General features: G+C 39.9%; 1 pseudogene; it reads left to right on the top strand.

Annotated features, from left to right (window-relative positions):
* The first annotated feature begins 622 nt into the window (after positions 1 to 622).
* LOC117871418 lies at positions 623 to 777 on the top strand (annotated as a pseudogene).
* The last annotated feature ends 6,311 nt before the right edge of the window (positions 778 to 7,088 follow it).

Genomic DNA, 7,088 nt, shown 5'->3' with positions numbered 1-7,088 from the left:
ATTGGTAGTGTGGAGAGGGCAGGTGGCGTGATGTAAAGGGAGACTAAGTCAAAGAATATCATTTGGAAACATCATTACTGTGATGTTTATCGTCTCCAGCAGATCATGACTGGTAAATAAAGACCACAGATCCCTATGCTCTCTTTCCCCCAAACTGATACATTGCCATTTATCATCTTTACTCTTTTTTACAGTCTCTTAACTATTTTGGACCCTGATTCTCTTCCTGACCCTACCACTGATTTGCTTTCTGGCCCCAGGCAAGTTGTTTAATCTGCTTGTGTCTCTGCATCCCCAATGTAAAATACACACATTTTTATAAAGCAATTTAAGACTGATGGGTGAAAAGCGGAATATATGCACCGTTATATTGCATATTTTGAAAGTCCTTTAAAAATGTTAACTAGCTAATCCTACCATCACCACCACCTCTGTGAACTTGGTGAGTATTATTATCATTATTGTACAGAGGGGGAAACTGAGGCAGAAAAGTTAAGTGAGTTGCTCAAAGCTACAGGGGGGAATCAGTACCAAAGCCAGAAGTTATTGGCTCCTGCTTCTGTGCACTGTCTACTAGGAAACACACTCTCCTAAATGCAGTAGGATAGTGAATTAACCTATCATACTTACCTGGCAGGGGAGATACCATGATCACGAAGATGGTTTTCCCAGGGTGAGGTTCATCCATTGCACTGCGGGTGTGCTGATTTCCCCAAATGCGGGAAACTCGACTGCATAATTTGTGGTAGTGGGGGACTGCGTTCGTGCTTTCCCCTGGGGGAAAAAAAATCATCTTACTGGTAGTTAAGCCTTTACTAGGCAGAACAATAAAATGATTTGCTGTTTGCTATGTTCAAATCTCCAGCCTGCATAATCTTTGGGTGAGAGGTCACCTAGATCAATTTTTCCAGCCTGTAGAATAGGTGTGAGGAGTGGACCTTTGTACAGTTGATTCATAAGAGAAAATATGCAGGATACTTCTGTGCTCTTTTCTCTTTAAGGCACACCTTAATGCAGTTTCTGAGAGGTCAAAGTGCAACCTCATAGGTAGACAAGCTCTACTGTCTCCTTGCATAAACATAGCATTCTTCACTCCTGAGAATCTCAGCTTCTATTAAAATACCTACTGCTTTAGCACAAAGGCAGTCAAAGAGGCACCATGTACAGGTGTATCTCTCAAGTGTCCTTTTTTCTGTTGCAAAAGATTCTCTTTACCCTTTCTCCGCTGCATGTTGTCCTTTTTTTAACTTGATGACGTGTTTTCTGGGAATATTCTGATGCCAGTTACAGTGATAAATGATAAAGCTCTTGGTATGCCAGGGCTGCACCACTCTAGGACAGGAATTTTCCTAGAGTGGCCAGAGCTAATTGAAAACTTTTTCATTGGCGTTCCCAATTGCTGTAAAATATTAACCGCTGTAAAACGCTGGTTTGAAAACAGCAAAAAGCTTTCCCAAAATGTTGACAAAGTTTTGGGGGGGGAAAAAACAAAGAACTGGTGAGATTTCAAAGGTTTTCAACCAGTTCTAGTGTAGATCACAACTTAACGGTGAGATTATCTTGTGGACATTTTCCCTTGCATTGACTGTGGTGTTCTGTCATTCACAACTGCATATGGACTTCCTCTTCTCTGATACCTGATTGCAGGGCACCCATCTGGCAACTACAGCAGCTGCTCATATAGAAAAGTAACATTAGGGAAGTAATGTGGGGTTTTTTTTTTTAGTATATTTTAATGCAGTTTAGCAACTGGAAACGAGGAGAGCCAGGATCATGTGATCAGCCAGCTCTTCAAGAACCACAATCCTTGAACTACCAGTCTAAGGGCTATGTAGAGAAGTAGGATAATATTTCACTGAAAATCTTTGAATAGGTGAGTTTCTGAGCCTTTTTGTAGCCCTGTCACATACAGCCAGGAAAGGGTATGAGCTAATTGTTAAATTCAGTTCAACAAGTTCCTCATTAGGGGCAAATTACCTGAGTTTGAAATCTGCTAATTTTCCAATCAGGGTGAGTGTTTGCACTTGCGATTTGGAAATAATTACCACATGGTATAACATCTAAACCTATGTGAAGGCGGATAGGTAAAGGATTAGTTTCTTTAGACTGAGATCTATGTTCCCCAAGAGCTTTGTTTGTTGCCATACTTTTAGAGGTCTAGAATGCATAATGGCTGATGTTTATTATGTAGTGAACTTGATATTGTATTTACTTGTATCTCTTAGCATTAGTGTGGATAAGCAACGTGGGCCTCAGACTTGGACTTTGTTTGCTACAGGCTGCTAATTTTGAATGAAGATATCTCTATTTCCTCACTCTCACTTGCTAATCTGTTTTCTCCACCACCCCCCCCTTGAATTACTGGCCCAATCCTGTAATAAGATCTGTTTAGGGGAAACGTTATTGTTAGACCAGGGCCTTGGTTTGAAGCCTCTAGATTGCAACAGGACAATTCTTATGGAATTTATGTCCTGTTGCAGAATCACCTTTCTAAATATGAATATACAAATGTATAGTAACTCTTCTTTTGGATTGCTGTCTGTGTAGCAGTATTGGCTGGTTTAAGAGATTAGCAGAGAACAGGATTTAATCTCTAGATTACTAAATCTGCACTACTCCAGGGGGTTCATTGGTCTGTGTAGTACAGCGTAGACTTTTGACAAAAAGGTGCTAGCTCAACTCATGAGAGGACTAGTCATGTTCTTTTCACGAGCAAGGGGGCTCAGGAAGTGGTGTATGCAGGCTGTTCATAGATAATGGCAGCAGGTGGGCAACATCCAAGTCTTCATTCACTATGTTCCCCTTGAGAAACAGCATTTTTTTTTTTAAGGCAACTGAAAACTGCTGAAGGTAGCTTTAACTTGCACCTCATTCGCTCTGAATGTACTGGATCCTCAGTAGAAATTGGTGCCCAGGTAGGGTTACTAATCCCTGGGAGGACGTGGGGTGGATCAGTGACTAAGATAGTAAAGAGTCAATTATTTATATGCTGGTCACATTACTGTCCTAAGGACTAGGCATATATTGGAAGCCGTCTGTGTAGGGATGTGTACTGTTCATCATTCAGGGGTATGTAACTAGTGTGGGGGCACTTCACTATTGAATTCATGTTTCATTTAACCAATGTGTTCTGAATAGGTCAGATAGCTGTTATAGGTTTGGGCCTTGGTCTTTTTTTACTGTATTTCTAAATTAATGTAAACCGAGACTAAAGTTCCACTCTCCATGAAAATGCTATTCCCAATCATACATGTGCATGGCTGCCCAGCAACATTAATGCTGTGTGGGCAGTGGCATTGGATAGGATGTTAACAGTGGGAGCTGTTCACATTCCTATTTGCGTCATCTGTGAATTCTCTTCTCATGCACATCTGCTTAGGGGTACCTCATTAGGTATGGATTATTTTTCTGCTTGGCTTCTGGACTGCAGTTGCATTATCCATTCATCTGTTGCACTGTCACTATGTGTCTGTGCTTTTGTCAATGCCATCAGCAGCTGCTACCTGTGTGCTACATATAATACGGATCTTGCACATTGGATTTGGTTGCGTTGGTTACAGGCAGCTTGCTGAATGTAAGATTCTAAGAGTCATAAGTAAGGTTTCATGTCTTGTGGGTTGGGTTTTTGTGTGTAACACCTAGGTAAACATTTTCTCTTCTTTATGTGGAACATCCACCCTCCTGAGCCCACCCCCACCAGCTACAGATCACATTGCAATCATGTGTAGACTTGATGGGAGAATTGGGTACAGTTCAGGTCCCTTGTCTGGAGAATTTCTATACTTTCTTTTACTTCAAAGAAGTGGACTGGGTCTGAACTGAGCTATCATCTAATGCCAACTTAGTACTCCATGAGAAATAAATTAGTGCACTCAAGCCAGTTTTGACTGAACAGGTCTCCATACTAGTAAAACTAAAATTGGCAACTTAAGGCTAAATTATTTTCTTTCAGTGATGCAGTGATCTTGAAAGTTGATGGGAATTTTGCCTGTCTGAATGAAGGCAGAATTGGGCCCCTTGTTAATGTATCTGTTATATTGGGTCCTGTCTACTTTCCCATCCTAGATAGAGTAGGTGGTTGTTTTTAAACTTAGCCTCACAAAAATATTTCATTTCTCTCTCCTCTTCTTATCTTTGAGCATAATCTATGTATCCCCTTCTACTAGGAACGCCCTTCCTGACCTGCTCTGCCATGGTGCTGCCGCCTCCTCCTCCACTCAGTCTCTCTTTAAAAAGTATTTCTTCATGGCCTACAAACTTAAGTTGTCCCTCATTGTCATGGCTTAATTTTAAAACTAACCACAAAGCCCTCAAGCTCCGCAATGTTAATACAAGTACCTGCATTATTTTATTTACCTCTTGCCCTCCCTATCCCTGATTTTTGTTACATCCCCTTCTCATGTTGTGTCTTCACTTGGCACTTGATCCTGCAAACCTGTGACTGACTTCAGGGGTACTATCCACTGTAGTAAATATACTCAAATGAAACTATTTGGGCCCTTAGTTGTAAACAGGCAGAGGCAATAGCTACAATTTTCAAAGGCAATTGTTTGGCTAAATGCTCTATTCAACTTTGAAAATCTCAACCAACATTTTGTATCCCTCCAAAAAGCATCCAGCACAGTTAAGGTGGTGTACAAATGGCAATAAAGTCCTTCATAGTATAAGCTCATGGGGTGAAACTCACCTCTGGTCAGAGGGTTAGCATGTTGTTCGGTGATTCATGTTAATCCTATTTTGAGAGCATAAGTGGGATTTAGCCCTGATGAATTTCACCTTGAGGCAACTGCCGCTAATCCAGGATACCTACCTGGTTATTATAATTGGTCTGCTACACAGGATTTAAATCAGCACTTGGTTCTGGAAGTTCATATTTCAGTATCTTAAAGATAGTAATGAAGCAGATGTCACCAGCAAGCAGAAAATTACAACTACAGGAGTCTGAATAGTAAATCATTCTACTAAGTATCTGTTCACTTATTGTTTGAGACTTGATTAAATCTTGAGATGCTTCTCCAGTTGCAAAAACTGATTTTTTTTTCCCCCCTTGCGGTACCTTTTCTATTTTTGATTTAGAAAGATTTTATTGAATTAGGTACAAAACTAGCAAACAAAACACAGACAAACAATAGGCTGATACAGTTGATAATGCTGGATGGAAAGCTTATTCCCTGGCTATATATAAACAATCGAACATATAAATGACAGCATGGAAATATTGTTGGAAATCTTTTCTAGATAATATGCAAACATATCAATAGTCTTCATTTATTTTTAACTGTAAATTGACTATAGCTGCCAGTCTCTTAATAATACATCCTTATTTTTCAGTCTAAAAAAATTAAATTTGTTACAAAAAACTGACCAATATATGCTGACGTACGTGTGTACACACACACACACAAAAGCCAATTTAGGCTATAACGCTGCTATACTATTTGTGCTTAATGAATACTAATATGTGTGGATAATGTGTGTGTATGTATCTGCTCACTGTGTATGTACCCTGCTCGCTTACACTAAGAATCCCATAGCCCCTTGCACTGACTGAAGTAAATTTTGGCTTGAGCAAATATGGAAGCTGTCAATATCAGGACAGATGAGTGCTTTACCATAGCAACAGAAAGGAAATTACTCTCACAGGCTACTACTGAAACATCCCAAAGGAAGAGGACAAGATACAGGACTGTCCAACTTTGATACAAACATAGAAGGTTCCTTCATGGACGTGCCTGCAATATTAGTATCCAAAAGAAAGATAAGGAAAGGAACCAGGACAAACTGATGGGTTGAATTTTAGTGGCTTGTAAAATCATCCTATACATACTATCAGCTAAAATTTATAAGTTTGGGAGCACTATCTGCGTAAGGTGAATGTAACAGTGATGAACAAGATGGCTTCCCAGAGACTAGTATTATATTGAATTGGTTTCCTGTACTATAATATTATTGGCTTTTAACAATAAACTTGACTGACATTGGTTATTTGATCTCTTCAATATATTTCATAATAAACTGAAATATAATCAATTGCTTTACCACACAATTTATCAACAAAATAGACTTCTAAAGTGACTTTTAAACGTATATATTTTTTGGATCTCTCTCTCCAGCCGCTGTTGTCTTTTCTTGCAACATCTTCACTGTGAGTGGCTTAACATGGGAGTTGCTGTACTAAAGTTCGATGCATTATTTACCAAATCTGGTATAAGAAGATTATCCCTGCTAGAAGAAAAGTGAATGGCATGCTGTTCATTTTTTGCCTATTTTACTAGTTTCAAATTAGCTGTACTCATATATAGAAAGGCACAGAGAAATAGTTGTATAACAATCACACCAAAGTATACAAAAACTGCATTTCTTCACACAGAGGACAGCCAACCAGTGGAACTCTTGCCAGAGGATGTTGTGAAGGCCAAGACCATAACAGGGTTCAAAAAAGAACTAGATAAATTCAAGGAGGATAGGTCCATCAATGGCTATTAGCCAGGATGGGCCGGAATGGTGTCCCTAGCCTCTGTTTGTCAGAAGCTGTGAATGAGCGATAGGGGATGGATCACTTGATGATTATCTATACTATTCATTCCTTCTGGGGCACCGGGCACTGGCCACTGTCGGAAGACTGGATACTGGCCTAGATGGACCTTTGGTATGACCCAGTAGGGCCGTTCTTATGCAGCCTTTTTCTTTTTTTCTAGAAGTATCTTTAAGAGCCTACAGAGGCCCTGTGGCACCTTTAAGACTAACAGAAGTATTGGAGCATAAGCTTTCGTGGGTAAGAACCTCACTTCTTCAGATAGTTCAGTTGCATCTGAAGAAGTGAGGTTCTTACCCACGAAAGCTTATGCTCCCAATACTTCTGTTAGTCTTAAAGGTGCCACAGGACCCTCTGTTGCTTTTTACAGATTCAGACTAACACAGCTACCCCTCTGATTTAAGAGCCTACTGCAACTTAGAAAATGCATAATATTTCAGGATCAGCTCCTTAAAGGTGTTTAGGTTCCTAACTCCCTGAGCATGCAAAAATTTACACATGTGTAGCTGCGTGTATGCAGTGACTTGAACAGAACTATTCATTTGAGCAAACT

The sequence above is a fragment of the Trachemys scripta genome, chromosome 1, assembly GCF_013100865.1.
Source record: "Trachemys scripta elegans isolate TJP31775 chromosome 1, CAS_Tse_1.0, whole genome shotgun sequence".
NCBI classification, from domain to species: domain Eukaryota; kingdom Metazoa; phylum Chordata; order Testudines; family Emydidae; genus Trachemys; species Trachemys scripta.
This window is presented reverse-complemented; position numbering and strand designations above follow the sequence as displayed.